General features: G+C 34.8%; 1 protein-coding gene and 1 pseudogene across 3 annotated transcripts in view; one reads left to right on the top strand and one right to left on the bottom strand.

Annotated features, from left to right (window-relative positions):
* Window positions 1-23,157, top strand: part of CMC1 (C-X9-C motif containing 1) — a 102,549-nt gene that overhangs the window by 59,878 nt on the left and 19,514 nt on the right. The gene's annotated exons all lie outside the window — the stretch shown is intronic.
* Window positions 21,693-21,808, bottom strand: LOC111759235 (small nucleolar RNA U3; annotated as a pseudogene).

Genomic DNA, 23,157 nt, shown 5'->3' with positions numbered 1-23,157 from the left:
GGTCTTTAACCAGCATTCACATGTATCCTCTGCCCTGGCGATGATGGTGGCCCTGCTGCTGAACACAGCAGAGAAGGAGGCACTGCTGATTGTCCTGGTGACACACAGATACACATTTACATTACAGAATTTTTTATGAATTGAGCTATAATTTGGTTCCATTTAGAGAGTACGAATTATAGAGAATATAATACAAATATGAGAGTTGATCTTTTAGAAATTGCATTTGGATTTAAAATGTTCAGGACTTTCTTATCAAGTTATTATTGTAATCTTTTGTCTTGTCTAAGTAAATTCTCACCTCATTTTGTTATGCTACCCTGCAGGCACATACATTTTAGACTTGTATATGCCCGATTTCTGAGTTTCCTTAGAAAGGGCTGAATCTAATATACCATTGTTGAGTTGTATAGGTTGGTGAACTTGCTGACTAGTAATTTATAGTATAACTTCTTTTTTTACCTCAATATTTTTTAAAAAATATGCAGTAATGTAAACATTATTTGCAAGTCTACAAACAGTAGACTTTACCCTCTGGATTTCCTTTATCCCAGTGTCTGGTTCATACATGCCCAAAACACACTTCAAAATCCCCCTCTTCAAGCTCCTCTACCGAAACTTCTCAAAAAAATTAACGGCCAGGTTTTTCTCTAACTTACCTCTTCCTCTTTCTTTTATTTATTTTTTAAAATTTGTTTTCTTTATTAGAGAAGTTGTGGGTTCAGAAAAATAATACATAAAATACAGGATTCTCTTATAACACACTCCCCACCACCACCTTACATTGGTGTGGAACATTTGTTACAATTGATGATAGCACATTTATGTAATTGTACTATTAATTAAAGTCCATAGTGTAATTTAGGGTTCACTGTGTAGTGTACTTCCATGGATTTAAAAAAATATATATACACAACCTAACATTTCCCCTTTTAACCAATTCATGTATATATTTCAGTGCTGTTCGTTGTGTTTATAATGTTGTGCTACCATCACCACCATCCATTATCAAAACATTTCCATGGTTTCAGATAGAAATTGTGTACCTTTTAATCTTTAACTCCCTATTTCCTATCCTCACCCCATCCCCTGGTAACCTGTTTGTTAGATTCTGACTCTGAGTTTGCTTATTCTAATTGTTTCAAACAGTGAGATCATATAGTATTTGTCCTTTTGTGTCTGGCTTATTTCACTCAACACAGTGTCTTCAAGGTTCATCCATGTTACTGCATGTATGAGGGCTTCATTCCTTTTTAAGGCTGAATAATATTCCATTGTGAGTATATACCATGTTTTATTTACCCATTCTTCAACTGATGGCCATTTCGGGTGCTTTCATATTTAGGAAATTGTGAACAATGTAGCTACGAACACTGTACAAATATCCGTTTGAGTCCCTGCATTCAGTTCTTTTGAATATATCCAGTAGTGGGATTGCCAGGCCATATGGTAGTTCTGTACTTAGCTTTCTGAGAAATGGCCAACCTGTCTTCCACCATTGGCACCAGCAATGAATGAGTATTCTGTTTCTCCACATCCTCTCCAACACTTTGATTTTTTAAATAGCCTTTCTAACAGGTGTGAAATGTTATCTCATTGTGGTTTTGATTTGCAATTCCCTGATGATTAATGATGTTGAATATCTTTTCATGTGCATTCTCGTCATTTGTATATCTTTTTTGGAGAGATGTCTATTCAAGTCTCTTCCCATTTTTAAAATTTGGTTGTTTTCTTTTTGTTGTTGAGACCTCCATATTTTTGGTGGGCCTATTTGAACATCATTAGTTCTACCTCATAAAATAGAGTGGACTTAAATGATCAGTCAGGAAACCTCTTGACATTTTGACCTTGAAGGAGCATTGGTTTTCCTATTGGGTTGTATTAGGTAGCTTATGTAGGGTTAATATTTTTGAGTTTGGATTCTTCACCTTTTTTCCCTATAAATTTTAATATGCCATTTAATGAATGTAAAGTTATGCAAATCATTTATATTAAATAGACTTGTTAAGTATGTCTTTCCTATCTGCTACATGGTTCCTACTGAGAGTGTTAATATTGAAATATTCGTTTGTGATGTGTGTTATTCAGGAATATGCCTATTCATATCATATATCTTCATCTTTGAATTACTTCTGTTAAAGGATGTGCATTCCATGATGATATTTTTCATTAGTGGGTGAGCCATCTCAGTTTCTTCTTTCCAAAAGGAAAACCTTTTGTTTAAAGCAAAAGTTCCAAGGTATCAGCAAATAGGTCATGATATTTATAACTTGATTGGGAGCTGAAATATATTATGAAGTAAAAACTGAAGCTCAGTTGCCCTCTAGGGGTTCAATTTTAATACAACACATATAGAAACATTGTAGTGAGATCTTTTGGGGGAGAGGTAGATCCTCTGAAGACAAGCGCTCTGTTTTTCATTTTATGTTAGAATGTGACTAGTCAACAACAGACTGGTTTTGGTTATTTATTGCAATTGAGGATACATCCCAATTGTAACCTGCAGACAGGTTGATTTTTAAAAAAATTTACGTTATCTGTGCCAGAACAACCCAACCATTAGCACTTATTCACTAATTATTGGTCACCAGTCCACAGCTTCTTTTCTAACACTCTTTTGTCCCTGTAGCACTTTTAAGACAGTTTCCTCTCCTCCTGTGTTGAACCCAGTGACAGACTCCAGGGAAGTGGTTTCAGTAGGATTACTCTCTTATGGTTTCAAGATGTGATCATCATGAACTTTTACCTTTCTGGTTTCAGCACCTTTGACTGGCATCTTTGTCTGGATGGGTGAGAATACTTCTCCCAGTTGGAAACGTTATTTGCTATTTGCTCTTTCCTACAGTGTACACCCCTTTCTATTGCTTGAGGCCCAGTTGATTTATTTTGGAATCTCTTTGGTACAAAGTGATACTTTGTAATTATAGAGTTAAACTATTGCTGTTTTGGTAAGGAGCAATTTTTTTTTCATTATTAAAAAAGTTGACTAAACTTTGACTTGCATAAATGTTAAATATGAAATTTTTTGTGTACATATATTTAAAGACTTTGAATATTTCAGCATATTTCTATATCAAATATGGGAATTCATATGGTTATTGAAATATTTTAAATTGTGTATGTGTGTGTAAGTACATATTCTTACATTACCTTTGAAGGATGCTACTCCCTTTAATGATAGTGTTTTTCTTCTTCTCTATAGTTATATTGACCTTTTCCATTTTTCCTTATGATTGTTAGGAAGCGTGAATAGTCAGAATCTTTATCAGTTCTCATTAATTTATAATTTTTTATTTTTAATGGACAGATTTTATCTATTTATTTAAACTTATGTTGAATTTTGTTATATATTATAATATTAAATTAAATTGGCTGTGGTGTAGATCTGTGCTGTCCACAAGCCACATTGACTATTTAACTTTAAATTAATTCAAATTAAATAAAATTTAAAATTCATTTTTTCACTAGCCACATTTCAAGTGCTTAATAGCTATGTGTGGTTTGTGGCTACCATATTGAACAGCACAGGTCGGTCTTTTTCATTGTTGAATAGCCCTGGTTTTATACATATATGAATCTTCTTCAGTGTTTTTAAAAAGAATCTCAATAGTATTTACCTGTGTAAAGTGAACCGCAATCTGAAGACAATATATGTCTTCGTATTCTCTTCTATTTTATTAAATAATATTTTGGAATTACTTGTAACTAATTATCACTTATAAAGTGGTTTTAGCTTTCTTTTTAACTTGAACATAAGAATATTCTTCTGAGTAGGAACTCAGTGATTTCAGATTTTTAAATAGAAGCTGTATATATTTGAAAAATGTGAATATGTCTACTTTATCTCCATCTTGTGGTAGAAAAATACAAAAATTTTGTTCTTAGGAATATATATAGTTAAGGCTTATTCATCTTTCTGTTTATTTACTGCTGCTCCTTCCCAATATGTAAATGTAATATTAAATGTTCACTGTTTGTTTAGAATGTCTTGGGTCTTACTCATGAAGCAAAGTAAAAAATAATTTTAGGATATATAGTTGATATTAAGGAAGAAATACAGAATTGCAGCTGCCGCATTACAAATGTATGTGAGAATATTGAAACAAAGAATGTAAACATTTTAGTCATGATTGAGGGAAAAATCAAAAGAGAAACTTTTAGCTGCTTATTTCAAATAAAGTTTTGTGTTGTTAAAGAGGATTGTAATGAATGCTTATATAATCTGTGAATTTCATAGATTGTTTCTTATAACAATAGTTATTTTTAAAATAATTTTAATTTTTATAGTTTTTAGTTTTTGAATGTGATCCTAGTCCTTTTGTGGATACTTATAATTTACAGGTTATTTATGAAAAGTAAATGAATAAATGAGTGTGAAAACACTTTGTAAACTGGAGCATTTTATACAAACATGAAATCTTATGTTTTACAAATACCTAGTATGAAATATTTGACCATATCGATGGTTTAAGAACATACTTCAAATGAGATTTATATCAGTCTTAATTTTTTAGTGTGTTTTTTTCATTAAGATATATTTGCTTGATTTTTAAAAAAATTCTTCAATGTTAATTTTAAGGTTTTTTGAGTTAAGACTAATGTAATTTTCAAAGCAGTTTTAATTTAGAGCCAGGTTTTCATATAGAAAAAAACTAAGTGCTCTAGGAATTCAGAAGGAATATGGTAGTTAAATATGAAGCGAATTTTATGCAGACTTTAGCTAGGCTAGATTTAGGTAGTTTTTTTTTTTTTCTTCTCTTTTTATCTTTTTAAGTATTGGGGAAGAAATAGTCCGTGAACTGGCAACATTGAAATTACCTATCTATTTAGAGGATATTCCAAATAGGAGTTAAAATATGGAAGTTGCATTTAGCACAAGATATTCGTGGAACAGTGAACAGATTAGTCTAACTATGTAAGACTGTTTAGTTGCAGTTTAGGATCTTATTTTGATAACCCTTGAAAACAGGCAAGGACTTGATATAAGAGAAAATAGGGATTTGAAGCAAAGATTTTGATTTGAGTGGAATTCTGTGATCTTAGAAACCTAGCATTAGATGGAGCTTTTGAGGTTAACTAGTCCCAATGTAGGAATCTTTCCCACAATGTGTAAGACTCTTCATTTAGTATCTTTACTTCAGTTCAGACTCTATTTACTTCTTCCTGCATTTTATTGTTAATTTTCAAGAAAAAAGTTTGTTGGTAAAAATGGTAAATAATTATATATAAATATATAAAAATAATTTATATAATTATATAAAAATAATTTATAATAATTTATAAATATATATAATATATATAAAAGTAATTTATATAATGTAAGGAATGCAGAAAATGAGACCTCCAAAAAATTCCACCACATTCCACCATTCACAAATCCAGATATTATTCTGTGAACATATGCAGAAGAGGTTATATAACAAACTTTTTGAAAAGTTGAATTTAGCAAAATAAAAGAAACCAAAATGAAACTAAAAGATGTTCTGAAGTTTAGATAAATGTTTCTTGATAAAAGGCAGTTGCCACTTCTAAGCTTACCTAACATCATTTAAGAAAAAATATTATGGCCACACTTAATAAGTTTGAGTTGTTGTTTTTTAAAACACCGTATTCTTACTTTGGAGAGTATCAGTCAGTTCCCTGCTTTGAAAGCACAATTATACTGCACACACCTATTTTTTTTTTTTTTAGACTTCAGTTTTGTAAGTTACGTTTTTACATTGTCAAAATTTATACTTTCTCAGTGCTTACACCTACTTCTTTCCTTATTAGTTCATTTTGATCCATTGCTGAATTTAGCTAGATTTCATTTTCAAATAGTTTTTTTAAGCATAGTCTTTATTTTCTAGAATCCTTCATATTGTTCAAGTTTGGAAATGATTGCCGGTTTCCTTATTCCTGAATGATATGTAGGCTTGGTATCATATTGTCAAGTCATATTTTCTTTCCCTCAAAATTTTGTGTACAGTGAGCCAATATTTTATGACATTGAATGTTGCTGTGGGAAGTCTGAAGTCAGCCTGATTTCCATCCACCCCTCCCGCAGCCACCCTGCCGTATTTATCTGATTTTTCTCCTTGAATACCAGAACTCTTTCTTTATCTTTGAGTTTGGTAACTTCACTTTTTCTTTCTCTTTTTTTTAAAGATTTATTTATTTCTCCCCACCCCTACCCCCAGCCCCCCTATTGTTTTTACTCACTGTCTGCTAGTCGTCTTTTTAGGAAGCACTGGGAACCGAACCTGGGACTTCCTATGTAGCAGAGAGGCGCCCAATCACTTGAGCTACCTCTACTCCCTAAATTCCCTTTTCATCTTCACTTTTATCTTGGGTATTTATTGTTCCATGTCAGTTCTTTCTGGAATGTACTGTGTCCTTTTGATGTGTAGATTCAGTTCTTCCTGTTAGAAAGCTTTTCTTATATTGTAATTTTAAATAGTTTTCCCCCTTAAAGATATCACTCATCCACTTTGAAGTAAAGACTAATACTTGATGTTAATTGCTGTGTAGCAAATTACCCCAAAACTTGGTGGCTTCAAGCAGCACACATTTGTTATCTCACAGTTTCTGTGGGTCAGGAATCTGGGTATGGCTTAGCTCGGTTATCTGCTTTAAAGTCTCTCACACGGCTATAGTTATGGTCTGCTTAGGGGTATAGTCTCATCTGAAGATTCAATTGGGGAAGGATCTGCCTCTAAATTCACTCACTGCTTGCTGGCAGTATTCACTTTCCTGTGAACTTTTGTAGTGACAGCCTCACTTCCTTGCTGGCTGTTGGCCAGAAATTCCTTACTTTGTGAGCCTCTCCCACATGGCAGTTTGCTTATCAAAGCTTGCAAGCCGAGACAGCAGTAGAGAGTGTTTGCTAACCAGACAGAAGTCATGATCTTTTGTACGCTAATCATGTAAGTGATGTCCCATCCGCATTGCCACAGTCTTTGGTTAGAAGCAAGTTATTAAGGTCAGTGTACCTTCCAGGGGAAGAGTTACACAAGGGCATGGATACCAGGAGGCTGCTGGTAGTTGCCTACATTGCCTTGATTTTCTCTGCATTTTTTTTTTTTCCATTTTTGTCTGTATTTACTTTATCTTCACTCATGTTTGTAAAATCTATCATTTAAATTTTAGCTGTGTCTGTTTTGTTCCTTTATATTTCTAATGCACTTATTAGCACTGTTAGGCATTTATTTTGGTCTTCAATTTATTTAGTTTTATCTCTTTCATCTCATTATTTCATCACCTTATTTTTTTTAATCTAGTTTACTTGAATTTATGTTCTTAAGTTCTTACATGTGGCATTTGAAAGAATCTTTTTTGAAAAAAATGTATTTATTTTTAAGAAACTTTATATTACATAAATGTTACATAAAAAATATAGGGGATTCCCACATGCCCCACTCCCTTCCCCTCCCACAGTTTCCCACATTTAACAACATCCCTCATTAGTGTGGTGCATTTACTACAATTGATAACAACGTATTGAAGCATTGCCACTAACTCGGGATTATAGTTTACATTATAGTTTAAACTTTGTCCTACACAAATTTGTAAATTATGGCAAAATATATAAGGGCCTATATCTGCCATTGCAACATCATGCAGGACAATTCCAATGTCCTGAAAATGTCCCCATATTATTCCTCTCCCCTCCCTCAGAGCCTCCAGTAGCCACTGCCTCCACGTCAATGATAAAAGTTCTTCCTTTGCTAGAATTACAATAAATCTACTTTAGTCCACTGTTCATTTCCCAATCTTCAGGATTTTGGGATGGTAATGCCCACTCCACCTCTAATTGAGAGGGGGCTTGGATCCCATGGGACAGAGGGATGGAACTATCTTGCTTGCAGTTGCAGACTCTCTCTGTTCGTTGGAATGGGCATTGTCCATCATCATCACCTTGTTAGTTTTCCTGGAGAAGAGAAAGAATCTTTGGGGCATGTTTGCAGAGTTGCCCTGCTGTTTTTCTGAAAAATTGTGGGTGAATTCTCCTTAACACTCCTACGACTTTTTTCTGATACGTTTGTCTTCCCCTGTGGTGTGGGTACTGGGGTATTCTGTGTACTTTCCAGGAGCCTGGAGGGAGGGGGAGTGGAAGCACACTGGCCTGTGCAGTGTTTTGTTAAATAGCCTTCAAGAATGTTTCCCTTTTCCTTGGAGTTACATTTGGGTAATCTTTAAGTGTGGAGCCTTGAAAAATGGTGTGTCCTGATGGTTTCCTTGACTGCTGCTAAGATCCTTCGAGGGTGTGTAGGGGCATTTATTCTAAGGGATTTTGGCTTTGTTTTTTAGTTTCCTATAGTCTACTTATTTATGCCCCGGTCTACTTCTCTCAAAAATGAGGACCACATTAGTGGGAATTCTTAGGATTTATCAACACATTCCCCTGGAAGTTACAGAGTATAGAATTGGAGTTAGGACCCATGGCTTGCTGAGCTTGTTAGAATAGATTTTCTTTCCTGGTTGCTACTTTTTGAAGTTTATAGTATGAGATTGTATCTATTTTCTTGTATAGTGGCAGTTGACCAATTTTTGCCTTTTTAGAAAACTTTTATTTATCTTACTAAGCATTGGGGAAGGAAAAGTCTGAATTCACGCACCCTGAAATTTTTACCCAGTATTATCCTCTTTAACATCTCTTGCCTGAATTACTTTGTTAGTTTATAGACTAGCTTTCCATATCTAGAAAATTCTTTTCCTTGCTAGTACCTAACTCTACCCTAAACAATGTCAGTAGGTAAAGCTTTTTTAGTATTCTATAAGCAATCATCCCCCATTGCTTATGGAATCAAGTCTAAACTCTGACATTTAAGGTCTTCAAGAATTTTATTTTAGCCTTCTTTGCTAATCATAGTTCTCTTCTATTTCATGATCCTTCTTCTCTGCCCAAAATATAATATTTTCTATTTTAGCCATATGTAGCCTTGGTAGATTCCAGGATGTGGTTAATACATAATACACTGTAGTCTTTAGACTTTTCAGTTTCCTGATCACCTTTCTGTAGAAACAGGGTCATTTGTCAAGATCAGTCTAAAAATATCATCTCCAGAGAGAAACACTGATGTGCTATAAGCTCTTTGCAAATGTGATTGAAACACTGGTATTAAGATTGGCTTATTTTTTGTCATGTTTTATCATATTGTTCTACTATGTTGAATTTGTCATCTGTCGTTCTATTCTAAAATTTGAAAAATTTTTTCTTTTAAACTTCATATGCAGGAACTTGTACTTATCCTTGAAAGATTTCATCTTTTTAAAATTTTTGCCTTAAGATTATTGACGTCATTTTGAATTTCTAGTCTGTACTCTCTTGTATCATATCTATACATGCCAATCATACTGTTAGTGATTGTCTGATTGTCTACACGTCCATAATAGAAAGGCAGAATGGGATAAGGCTAAGTAAGTAATGTTTCGGGAAGGGAAAAGCAATAATTCCATTACTTTTACATTATTTTATTTTATTTTATTTAATCTCATCCAGTTCAGCTTTCTTCTCTTGTCTCTGGTGATATGAGAGATGAGGAACATCATGGTTGTTTGGCTATGGGTTCAGGCTAAGGAGAAGGTGACATTAGAAAAAAGGGGAACTTTCCCTTTGATTAAGCTATAAAGAGGTGAGGCCTGCTTTAGGGAGGTGGCAGTGAGAATGGGAAGCATTTCAAAGGAGTCGTTAGCAGAACTTGGTGATTAAAGTTAAAGAAGAAAAAAGAGAAGAATGATGATGCCAAGAGTTTGATTTCAAATGCTTTGCAAGAATGTTCAGGTTGGTGAACCATTAAGTTTGAGATGGACGGTGATGAAATAGCTAAGAAAGAAATCTTTAGCTTTTAACAAAAATGTGCTTTGACTCTTAGGTTTCTATAATGCATTAAAACTGGATTTTAAAACAAAACATATGCTCTTTTAAATGTATTCATTCTTTGAAGTGAAAACCCATTTAGTCTTGTAAAATATTTGTTAATTTGCTTTCTAAAGTCTTTTTTATTTTGGCTGTAAGATTAAACTTAAGTTATGTGGATTTCAAATCAGGGAAGAGAATGGTTGGTTTTTTTTTTAATTGAATAAAATAAATGTGAGACTAATGATTTTTTTTTCAAAAGACTTTTAAATATTTTAATGTCTGGCTATACGAACAACTGTAACAGGACCTTCCTGTCTACTGTAACTTGATGTGTGCCCATAAGAATATATGTTGGTACTAGCTGTGTAACAGTTAAATAGATGAATTCCCCCAAAAAGTTATATATCTGGTATTGCAATCCTTAGTACCTTGCTCACTTATGTGTGCAAAATAAAGAAATGTATTTTTTCCCTTAATATGCAAAAACTTTCTAAAATTGCTTTATTTTCTCACAGAATAGCTTTGTAAAATTGCAAATTGTGTTGGTATATAGCAAAATTTGTAGCTATTCTTTTTTTTTTTTCCCTTATGAAATCAATCCTCTCCTACAATGTAGGACAAATAAGTTTTTATTAACCATTTTAGGTATTAAATGGAGTTGGGAGAACTTTTTACAGGATTTCACCAAATAAGTACAATGAAGAACTTGTATGCCAGAAATAGTCACTAATACTGCTTGTATTTTATAAATGAAAAGAAATAAAACACTTTAACTGCAAGGTAAAAAGCTAATGGAACCTAGTATAAATATGTTAAAGTGAACATAAAATAATAATAACCCAAATCCTAAATTTGTTTATGTTCTTTTGGTCATTTTTGTGAATTTAAAAAAAATAATTTTAACCTGGGGCTCTTTTCTTTTATTTTCCCTGTCTTCTCTTTAGGAAATATGTTTTTGTTCATTGGCTTGGATCAAATAGAGGACTTAATTACTTAAAGTGCCTGTTAATGTGGTTACTCGTAGGTTTGTAATTCCAAAGCATCAGACATAATCATGTTCCCTATTACTCAGGAAACTAAATATATTAGAAATCAGGCCTCAATTATTAACTGAGCTTGCCTTTTCATTCTTCTGTTACCAGTGTAAAAGTTGCAGAGATGTTAACTTATATTATTGGTATTTAGAAAAATAAAACAGAAGAATCCGTAGACTTCTGGAAGGATCGAAGAATGCTGTTTTCACACTTTACTACCCCAGAAATACCCTTAGTAAATAATGTTTTCCAATGAATTCATTTTAATCTGAGCCCATTTTTGCCTTAAAATTTTTAATCATTTTTCATGCATTTCTTTTGTCTTCAGTCTTTACTTTCATTTTAGTTGCATCTTAAAATTAAGCCCTGCCTCATTCCAGTAAGTAATACCCAAGTGCTTTTCCTGGGCATTAATAACTGAATTCTTTTAAGTGGTTAATGGGTGGGCAACTATATTGTCATAGATGGAGTGGCTGTCTGTATTAGGATTCCAGTTCTTGAAATTTCTTCGCATCTACAGTTTCTCTTTCTTCATGCCCATTTTCCTTCTGAGTATTTTTTATATGCCATGTAGAGAATTAGAAAATTCAGTATTTATATTATGCATTTATTGGGTATACAAATTATGTTATTGATTCCTTCATTTCCTTTAAGTTTTTCTCCATAAGTCTTCTCCTCCATAGGAACCTCCTTGACCACTCTCCCACAGCCTCCCTTCTATTTTTTTTCACTTTAGCTCTTACCACATTCTAATATTTGACGCAGTATTATGTTTATTATCTGTCTCTTCCTTTTAGAATAAGCTTTCCAGGGACAGAGATCTTGGTTTGTTTTTTTGATGTATCCCAAGTGCCTAGAACAGAGCTTGGCCTATGCAGATGTTCAGGAAATAGTTAACAAATGAATGAATTGAGAATGTGTTGTTTGAGTTGTTTTTCTGCTATTCTTGAGATAAGAATTAGCATGCACTTTTATCTGGCCCAAAGTAAGAAATATATTTTGAAATACAACCCAGTACTGTTGTGTGTATTTGTTGTGTATTATTGTGTGTGTTTGCATTTATATAGATGAAATGTGCACTCTATTTCCTATTATATTCTATTTCATTTTTAAAGACAAATGTTTGTAATCCATTAAATTTTCATGATCCCTGAAGAGTTATAGAGCATTGTTTGGGTTGGTCAGTAGATACACTGAAATTTTAAAAATGTAAATAGAACTTAGTTTTCCCTTTTTTTACTCTTTGGAGGCGTTTTAATTTCAGACTGGTTTTGAGGCTAATTGTAAAGTTTTCAAGTTTCTGTATTTATTAGCTGCTATTCTTGAAACTGCTTCTTATAGGAATATGGATAAGCTATTTACCAAAAATGAACTTCATTTGTAATATGTATGGTTTTTCTCCTATGTGTTTGCTTTATAAGTTAGGGTTTATTTCTTTTTAAACAAGGGAGAGCTCCTTTCTGATATATGAGAATAAATAGTTAGAAGACAAAAATGAGATTGCAGTGGAATTGAAAAGCACTCATAGGATTAATTTTGAAGTCTGAATAAAATCCAGGACCAAGTAGTGGGTTGGGAACAGATTGTTAGAAATCTGAATTACTCTTTTCCCCCAGCTGTTATAAGACTTAACAGGCCAAGAATTATGCATATATTCAGTTAACTAGATTGTGAGAGATAACTCCCATGAAAAATGTAATGATCAGATTCCTTAAATGGTTGATTGATTACCATTGTAAACATATAATATTTTATACTAAAACCAGAAGTCTGAGGAAATATTCTTTCTGACATAAAAATTTTGATGATTCTCTAGTTTGAAAGTTTATACATTTTGAGGAAGCTCTTTTTAGTTTAATGTCAGCAAAGCAGCTGCTGTTTGAATTTGCTTTGTAAAACACTGAATTATTCATTTCCATAAACAAAACTTCCTTAGTAATTATTTAGCATTAATTTATTTCTCTTTATTTCAGTCAACCTTGTTGACATTCTGTTTTAAAATTAAAAATATTCTTTGTGGAATTTAACAAATAAAACTCTGACAGCCACACACTCTTCTTTTTTCTATTCTCATGACAGAAAATTTCCAAATCCTGGGATGAGCTGAGTTTTATGGTATTTTTTTAAAAATTATTATTATTTTTAAAATGTTACTGATAAGAATTTTATTTTTGTTATATATTTTATTTACCAGTGTCTTGTAAGTATCTTCTTAAGGCCAAGCCCTGTGGTTTTTGTCTTGTTAGATTTTGCTATAATGAATTCTGAGCGTAATTAACAGCTGTTATCTTGAGTTCTAAAAATTTGAAATTACTACAGCTATTTAAAATAATGGTTAGTTTCATCATTTTCACTCACAGACTGTTTAATAAACTGTTTAGTAGGGAGGGTAAAAAGGTAAAGATTGTTGTTTTCTTTTCTTTGGAATTCTTCTATCCATCTTTGTATATGTGGGAAATGTCCCTTGAATTTTGTGTTCCCTCTCCTCCTTCAAACTCTTATTATTAGTCATTGCACATGCCCTTATTGGGCAGTCTTACTTGCCATGTGATAATTACGTGTACTTTTCCATAAATGCTACTTTTATTTTGTATTGTTTAAATTGTTTAATTTGAATGTGCCATTGCTTTGCTGCTCTGTTGGAGGCTTCTTGAGTGTAACGAAATATTTAATTTAATAAATATCTAGTACTATATAACAGAGGAGGCAGAGAAAAAACTTTTTCTTTATAAAATAGTATCCACTCAGATGGAAAGTTCTTTATGCCTCATGCTCCTTGTAGCATCCTTTTAGACAGGTTTAACAACTGATACAAAATGTATTCAGTGTAGGTTTGAAGGAAGTGCAAACTTTTAGTTAAGGGCCCATTTTGATTCCCAGATGTTGGTTTCTGAGAGGCAGTAAGTGCACTGCTGCATCCACCATGGCTGAGACGGCCTCCCAGGACAGTGGAAGAGGAGGAAGCCTGGGAATGAGATGTTGGGCTGTGGAATAGAAACAGAAAAAGGCTCCCTTTAATTTCACTGTCCCTAGGGTCAATATGCTAGGTAGAATAATTATGGAGAGCTCTGCTTTAGTAGTTGTCCAGTGGGTGATGGTAGTATGAAGAGATAGCCACATGTACATAATTATTCTAGAGTTGACGTGTTCAAGAAAGCCTTAACGCCGATTATGCTGATCTGCAGCCTTCAGCCAGGAGCTGTTGTGCAGACATTTTTTGTTTTTGTTTTTGTTTTGTTTTGTTTGTTTTTTGTCTGTACATTGTTTTAGAAAACAAAGTTAGTCAAACTGTTTTAAACTGTGAGATTTTACATAAAACAAAATTTCCAGCTTTTAAAAAATATGAATTCTCAGATCTGGAGATACTTCGTTTCTGTTCCTGTAAGGCAAACAATTATGTGGAATAAAGTAGCAGCTGCACCTTCATTTAGACATGGCGCATGTGTGAGTTCTGGTTCATTGAGTTAGATATAACTCAAATATGAAGTATTTCTCTGACACTGTGCTTCAAACCTAAGAAAACCAAACTGAGATATCTGTGTGGTTCAAGAAAAAGAGGAATGGAGTCCTTTGTGAAAGTAAAGAATATTCTGCTGTGTTTTAACATGCAAATTGTCCAACTCCCAAGTTGCATAGGAAGCCCAGCCTCAGCTTCTCTAAGTCTTTGGAGAATATCTAATCTTATCAAATTTTGATTTTGATGGCCTTAGTTATGGTCTATAAGTAACTTTGATGACTGTCTCTCATAGGATATGAAGTTTGGAAATCTCTGTTTACAAATTAATTTGCATTTTTTATTAGAGAAGTTGTGGGTTTACAGAACAATCATGCATAAAATACAGGATTCCCATATAATAACCTAGTATTATAACTTTGCATTGGTGTGGTACATTTGTTACAATTGATGAAAGTACATTTTTATAATTGGACTATTAACTGTAGTACATGGTTTAACTCAGGGTTCACTGTGTTGTTCATTATGCACATATGGAATTTTTAGAATTTGTGTTCTAGTACCATATATACAAGCTAAAATTTCCCTTTTTAACCACACTCAAATGTATTATTCGGTGCTGTTCATTATGTTCACAATGTTGTGCTGTCATCACCACCATTCATTACCAAAACTTTTCCATATCCCAAATAGAAACTCTGTACATTTCTATTTTCTACCTCCACCCCATCCCCTGGTAACCTATATTCTAGATTCTAACTCTATGAGTTTGCTTTTTCTAAATTATTTCACATCATTGAGATCATTGTGTCTGACTTATTTCACTCAACATGATACCTTCAAGGATCATCCATGTTGTCAAATGTACCAGAATTCCATTTCTTTTTATGGTTGAGTAGTATTCTGTTGTATGTACATATGCTATATTTTGTTTATTCATTCATTGGTTGATGGACACTTGGGTTGCCTCCATCTTCTGGCAATGGTGAATGATGCTGCCATAATCAACTATGTCGGAATATCTGTTCACGACCTTGCTTTTTAATTACTTTGGGTATATACTAGTAGTGGGATTGCCGGATCATTTGGTAATTTTATAAATAACTTTCTGAGGAACTGTCAAATTGTTTCCACAGCAGTTTATTCTATGCTTAACTTTCTGAGGATTGCCAAACTGTTCCTCAGGTTAATTTACATAATTCTTGATTCCTCATATTCTCTTCTATAAAGTGATAGAGCTATGACACCAGAGAAAGTACATATGAAGTAAGTAACGTCTTACTTGGTTTATACATGGTTAAAATCCCAGTTTGCAGGGTTTAAATATGTATGTTTAATGATAAATATGAGTTAGATTTTATATAAAATGTAGGCAATTTGGTTTTATTTATTATGTTCATAACATATAAAAGTTACACTGCACTATGTTTGGCACATACTAAGTACTCCAAATCACAGTATTTTCAATTCTAATAAACAGTGTATTAGCTGTGATTTTGCTTTCTTAAATATATTGTTTAAAATTTGAAAATTTTCTATATTTTCTTTGAATTGTTGACTTAATTAACAAGCAAAGTAGTCATTTCTATTCAAATTAATCAACAAATTGTTTGGCTTTGCTCTTCCCCTCCATCTTAAATAAGAAGGGAGGTACCCAGGACAATTAACAAAAGAATGATGATGGACAATGCCCATCCCCAAAAAGCAGAGTATCTACAGCTGCAAGCAAGACAGTTCCATCTATCTGCCCCATGTGATCTAAGCCCCATCTGAATCTGAAGCAGAATGGGCATTACATCCCCAAATCCTCAAGATTGAGGAACAAGCAAACCTAAAGGGGAAATGGCACTGTGGACTAAAATAGACATTATTATTCTAGTAATGAAAGAACACGCAACATTCATATAAAGACAGTGGTCACCAGAGGTTCTGAGGGGAGGGAGAAGGAAGAATAGGTGTAACATGGGGCATTTTGGGGACATTAGAATTGTTCTGCATGATATTGCAGTGACGGATACAAGCTGTTATACGTTTTGCAAAACCTATAAAATTGTGTGTTGCAAAGTGTAAACCATAATGTAAACTATAGACCATGCTTAGTAGCAGTGTTTCAATACATGTTTGTCAATTGTAACAAATGTGTACCACCCTAATGAATTATGTTGTTAATGGGGGAAACTGTAGGAGGGGAAGGGGATGGTATTTCGAAATCTCCTGTATTTTTTTATGTAACACTTATGTATTCTAAAGCTCCTTTAAAAATAAAGAAAAAAATGCATAAACAATATGAGGGATAAAGAATGAAATAATAAAAAAGAAGGAAAATCTATTCCATTGTCCCTTTTGTAGTAAGAATTACAAATATGTAAGCGTTTTGTTATTTTTGGATTCATTGATGTCCCTGCTCAAGAAGGATAGGCCAGTGTGCCCTGCTTTTCTGGAAAAGTGTAGAAATAATTTGGTTGTTTTTAGGTATGTGCATGCTTTTGGGGGTGGTAGTGGAATGAGATCTTTCCAAAAAGAACCCACCTTATAAATATCTGTGCCTGAATCAAAGCTCTTGTCTGAGAGTGACCAATATTTAATAAAACTGAATTCCTAAGTACTTGAGCTGATAAATAGCGAAGTTTGTTTTAAAGGAGTCAGGTTTATTTTATGTCAATTTTCTATTTGCCCTGTATGAGATATATTTAATTACTTTATTCCATCTCTGTGTTCAAATTAATCAGATGCTACTACATATTTGTGCTCAAATTAGAATAAATCTTTAATCAACTGTGTTATCCATGCCATGGTAGACTAGAATAGAAAAGCTACTCTTAGCATATTGAAGATGCATACATTTATTTTCTATTGTAATTTAAAAGTAAAATCAGAAATATTGATTTCTACTTGACTGGAGAGATGATTTACTTTGAATATCAGTCTGTTCTTAATCAGGTGAGAATTAATTGAGTTGGAGTTATTAGATATTCAGTGATGTTAACTGAACCATGATCAATCTAGAGAGAAGCTTTCTTTTGTACTATGTTAGAATTATCAAATAGCTCATGCACTACAATGTAAATAATCTTTTCATGATCATCCTTCTACCTTCTTGCCTCATTAAATGCACCACTAAATTCATTCTGTGCATAGACTAATCTTTAAAGTAACAAGCTAATAAAACACAATTTAGTAGAAAATTAAAAGCATAATAACTTTGTCATAAAATGCTGTTTTCAAAATTTTATTTATTTTCAAATACCTAATTTTAAAACCAGGTGATTAAAAAAATCTCTGCTTTTCAAATATATCTGAGACTTTAAAAAAAAATCTTAATTTTACTTAAAAAAAAAAATCAGCATTGCAAGAAAAATGTGAGCAATACAGAATAATTTTAATGTTTATTTCCAGAAATATAAATAGAGTCTGTATCATTATATTGGCCTGAAATGTGGCATGGCTTTTCATTTATTTTAAGAGTGTGATAGCAATATCATAAGTGTTGTGAAAATATAAATGGTGAGATAACACCTCCATAGGACTTGCTCTTAAGTAGTAAAATTGTAGTCTTTAAGTAAACTGCAGCCAGAATGGAAAAGATTGATTTGCCTTGTTTAACTAGGGATACTATACTTATTAAACATCTAATTAAATTTAGCATGGCATGTCTTATTCCTTTTTTTTTTTCATTTTTTTTAGCCTTTCAAACAGAATTTGGACTTATTTGTTAGCAAGGTAGAACATGTTACTATTGTCGGATTTCTTCCATTTCAGCAGTTGGTGTGACTATGTTAAATAAAAAAAAAATTTATAGTGTCATTTTACCTTGGAATAGCTTTTCACTTGTTATCAGGATAATGGGAAGAGTAGGATTTATGTAGCTGTATACTTTGTAAAAAGTAATGCCAAGCTTTATATTTGAGAACATAGTATTTAGTGAAATTAAACCATACATGCAGAAACAGCCCTAGAATGTGATGAATTGGGGTAGTTGTTAAAAAGATACAGAGGACTTCCTCACCCAGTTGTTGCTAACCAGCAGTTCAGGGAAAAAGGCCTGCTTAGGGGAAGAGTGAAAGAGCCAGAGTGACTAAAAGCAAAATGGCTTTTTCACTATGCTTATCAAAGCCAGGCTCCTCTTATCTGGGCTTCCCTCTCTCTGCTTCCCCCTCCAAAGGTATTTCTTTCTTTTTAAATTACATTTTCTAAGGTTAATTCATGTACAGAGAACCAAAACATGGTACAGCCATGTTTCTTCTATTCTTGGCCCTCAGACCCCCAGTTTTCCTTCCCTGAGACAACCAGTTGATGTTTCTTATATATGTTTCCACAGCCATTTGAGCTTACACAAGCATCCATGTATATATCTACACATATACCTATACGAGCATCCAGTCATATATATATATATATATATATATATATATATATATATATATCATCTATCATATATTCTGAACAGAAGTGGTAACATACTAATACACTATCTTACATCTTGCTATTTTCATTTTTAAGTCTTGGAAATCATTCCCTTTTTGTGTACTTTTTTTTTTTTGACTGCATCATATTTCATGGTTAGTATTTCCACTTCAGTTGATTTGACCATTTTAAATTAAAAGAAAGTTGATAGCATGGGTATTGAGGCTACTTTTTACTTATGTAAAAATACTTTTGATGTCATATGTAGAAGACAGGATGAGGAATGGCAAGTGATATATCCTTCTCTTAGGATTTCCCACAAATGAGTACCTTTTTTTTTATTTTTTAGAAAAGTATACAGTCTAAAATATAAACCATAATGTAAGCCATAGTGGAACCATGGTTAGTAGCTATGTTTCAGTGTCTGTACATCAGCTGTAGCAAATATAACATCCACATGTAAAAATATCATTGGAGGGGAAGGGGGAAAGGGGTTGATGTTGGGTATATGAGAGTCCCCTATACTTTATATGTGACTTTGCTAGACTAGAATAGTCTAGTAAATAGACTTTACTAGATTAAAATATTCTAGAAGACAAAATTAAAAAAAAAAAAAAGGATGTAGACACTGAGGAAGGAATGGCAGAGATTGCCGTGCCACTGTACATGCAGGGCAACACCTATTACTGTGATGAAAGGCAAAACATCAAAAACAAGTTTTACATTTTTAATTTTTAATACCCCAATTTATTTTTCAGTTTAGTTTTTCCATATTATTATGTATTCTACTTCTTATCTTTAAACCTGCCAATACTATTTTGTTTTCCTGCTAATTGAATTTGGCAATATATTAGGCTTCATTTTTTAAGAAGTTTTGGATCACAGAGGGGTTCAACTATGGCAGGGGAGGAGCATTGGTGTGGGTTGTCATTGATGGGGGACTCATAGGGGGGAGGGAGTTTCCAGGGCATGCATATAGGATATATAGATATGTTCAGATGTTCATTGTCTGTCATAGTGATAGAGTTACACATGACAACTGAGGGAGGGCTGAATTCCCATCCTCGGGAGCTCTGTCTCATTCCTCAGTGGAATAGCAACAATCCCCCAAGTGCAAGGGCAAAGACCAGTGAAGAAGGATGGTCCAATGACGGGCTCTTGATACTGATGACTATGCTAATGAGCCTGTGTGCTTGAAATTTCAATTAGACCTAGAGCTGCAGGGTGCCTGAGAGTTACCTCCTGAGAGCCCATGTCGCTCAAACGTGGCCACTCTCTAAGCCAAACTCAGCATGTAAATGTTTTACCTTCCCCCAGTGTGGGACATGACTCCCAGGAATGAGCCTCCCTGGCACCAAGGGATTACTACGATCCCCAGCTGATGATGCAACTAGAAAAAGACCTTGAATAAAAGGGGGAAATGGTAAAGACAAATGAGTTGATATGGCTAAGAGACTTCAGAACGAGTTGGGAGGTCATCAGATGGGTCGCGCTTATGCACATCTCAGCAGGATCCCAGAGACAGCCAAAATAGATACAACGCCAGGTTCTAGTACTCCTGAGGGCTATGGAGACACACAGGTTCTATGGTCATGGCAGATGGCTCTGGAGTTTATTGCCTTGCCAGTGGGCCCTACTTTGGAATTTGTGCTCTTGATTGTGATGGAGTTGGATTCATATGTGACCTCTCTACACATTCCTCTTCTGTCACTTTTACTGAACCTGTGACTGGCACTGGGGTTTGTGTATGCTCAGGAGACTTGAATCTCTGGACTATCCATGTGCCAGCTGGGCCCTGAGCCTCAGCAGGATTGCAACACCTACTCTCCAGTTTGTTGGACTTACCCAGATCAGCTGATGGAGAGGTGAGAATGGTCAGCCACAGCAGGGAACTGTGAGTGTCTACAACTGCAAGCAGCCATGTGGGATCTAAGCCCTTCCCAATTTAGAGGTAGAGTGGACATTGCCATCCCAGTGTCCACAGGATGGAGGAATATGGTATGGATTGTAGTGGACTTGCTGGTATTCTACTATAGAACTTTTGTGACTGTAGCAATGGAAGAAATTGTATTATTGATATGGAGATGGCGGCCATGGGAGTTACTGAGGGCAGGGAGAGAGAGAGAGGAAGAGGTGTGATACGGCACATTTTTGGGACTTGGAGTTATCATGAATGATATTACAGGGACAGATGCAGGACATTTTATATCCTGCCATAATCCTCTGGATGGGCTGGGGGAGAGTGTGAATTACAGCGTAAACTACGGTGTGTGCCAGTGTGGCGGTGCTCCAGGGTGTATTCACCAAATGCAATGAATGTGCCTTACTGGTGAAAAGGGATATTGATGTTGAAGGAGTGGGGGTGGGGTGGGGAGTGGTGTTTATGGGAACCTCTTTTGTTTTTCAATGTAATATTTGGTGTGATCTATTTAACCTTTTTAAAAAAAAAAGACAAAAAAAATTTGCTAAAAAAAAAAAAAAGACATACCCACAGGTAGTTTTATGTATCAATTGGATAGAAATTTCTACCGTATTTGAATATGAAGAACTCATTATCTTTGTGGATGCTTTTTTTTTTTAAGGGAGATGTTAAGCTGTTTCAAATCCTTTCTCGAACAAAGCAAGGTGTTAAATACATTAAATACATTTGACAAACCAGCATATTATGAGGAGGGTAACCAGGATGTTGTCATTAGTCTGGAAGCCACATCTTGCTAGGAGGAGTGAGTGTTAAAATTAGCTGAGACAGAGGAAAGAAAAAATATGTATGTTATTTCCTATAGTATAGCAATCTTTTTCAGGCTGTAAGCTCCCTCCCACCCCACCCCCACCCACCAGTACACAAATACGCACCAGTGGAACTGGCTACTGTCACCACAAGCAATTAATTAGTAAAAGGTTAGAAGAGACTTTCTGTATTAAGAGCAAGAGTTTAGATTAAGTGACCTCTGAGGTCCTTCCCACTCTAACCTTTTTTTTTAATGTGCCTCCTCCTTGTGGCTTTCCTTGTCCTACATGTTCAGAGAACCTTCTCTAGTAACGAACTATGGAAATGATCCCTGGAAGCATAGTCTTTCTAACCTTTTAGATTTCAGAAGTCTAGAGTAAGGCAGCTGTTCCTTTCAGGGACCCTTGGTGAATGATGTTTACTCAAAAAAGGAACACCTTTCTTTTTTTTTAAATTAAAGAAAGAACCCTGGTTTTTATTAGTCCTGATCATTAAAAAATTTTAAACCTGTATTACAGCCACTTCAGAAATAATTATTTAATGTTCCATAATTAGACTGTATGCAACCTAGTCTTGGGACAGAGAAGCCAGTGAGGTGAGTTTGGAGCAGTCCCGTGCAGCCACGGTCCCAGAAGCCAGGAGTTGAGTTCTTACTGACCTTTTTCTTTTCCTTTGTAATTTTGATCATCTAAGTTTATTTGGATGGTTGGCACAATCTGGCTCCACAGATGAGCAGATCTGCACTGGGAAGAGAGAGCAGCTTGACCCCTGTGCCTTGTAGTCCCTCCCCTACTCAGCCAGATTCTTCAAAGTCAATGTCGGTATTTCTCTCACAGAATAGAGCCCTGGTCTTTTAAGAGGGTGGGGTGGAGCTTCATCTGAGAGTAGGTCAGTGGCACATAGCCAAACCAGCTGGCAAACGCTATTCACGCAGCTCTGTCACGGGGCAGAGGAGTCAGGGCCAACCCAACGGGAAGCCCGAGAAGTCTATCCCATCATTGTCTCCTTACACTACATCTTCTGGGTCGTTTTGACTGGAGGCAGTTTTGTCATAGTGGACACCAGGAAATTCACAAGAATGGCCTGATAATTGGCCAGTAGGTCCACCATGTTCTTCAGGTTGGCTGGCAGGTACTGGGAGTAGAGGTAGTGATGTTATGGTAAATAGCAGTGCCTCTCAACACCATGGAATGTTGTCCACTTGGACATGTACCCTCACCTCTCCTTAGAGTTATCCCTGACTGTGTGCAGGGTACCCCATAATCCTCTTGGGGAAGCTCTGCCACACTGAGAAGGCTAAATCCACCTCCGTTGTTGAAAGTACAGTGTCCTTGTGAAAGTGAGCTCTGTGTCATCACAATGTTGTCAAAGGGCGGAAAATAGCTGCTCCTGACCTTGCTTTCTCCTTCAGTGACAGGCACAGCAGGGGCAGGCCAGCGGTGTTGGGCTGGTAGGGGCTTGTCACAGTTCCATAGAACTATCATCTGGACACAATACTGGGCCTTGGCTGCCTCCACAAGAAGTTTCAGCCCTGGCTGGGCCTGAGCGACTAGGGGAGTCCCTGCATGGATGACTGCATTGAATTTGGAGGCGGACTTTGAACCTAAATTAGCATAGTCCTAAGGAAAATCTCCCAGATAAGATGAACACTGACTGCAGTAGTTCAAACAATCCTCCAGGATGTTTGTTCTATCTT

This window comes from Dasypus novemcinctus, chromosome 31 (genome assembly GCF_030445035.2).
Source record: "Dasypus novemcinctus isolate mDasNov1 chromosome 31, mDasNov1.1.hap2, whole genome shotgun sequence".
In the NCBI taxonomy this organism is placed as follows: domain Eukaryota; kingdom Metazoa; phylum Chordata; class Mammalia; order Cingulata; family Dasypodidae; genus Dasypus; species Dasypus novemcinctus.
This window is presented reverse-complemented; position numbering and strand designations above follow the sequence as displayed.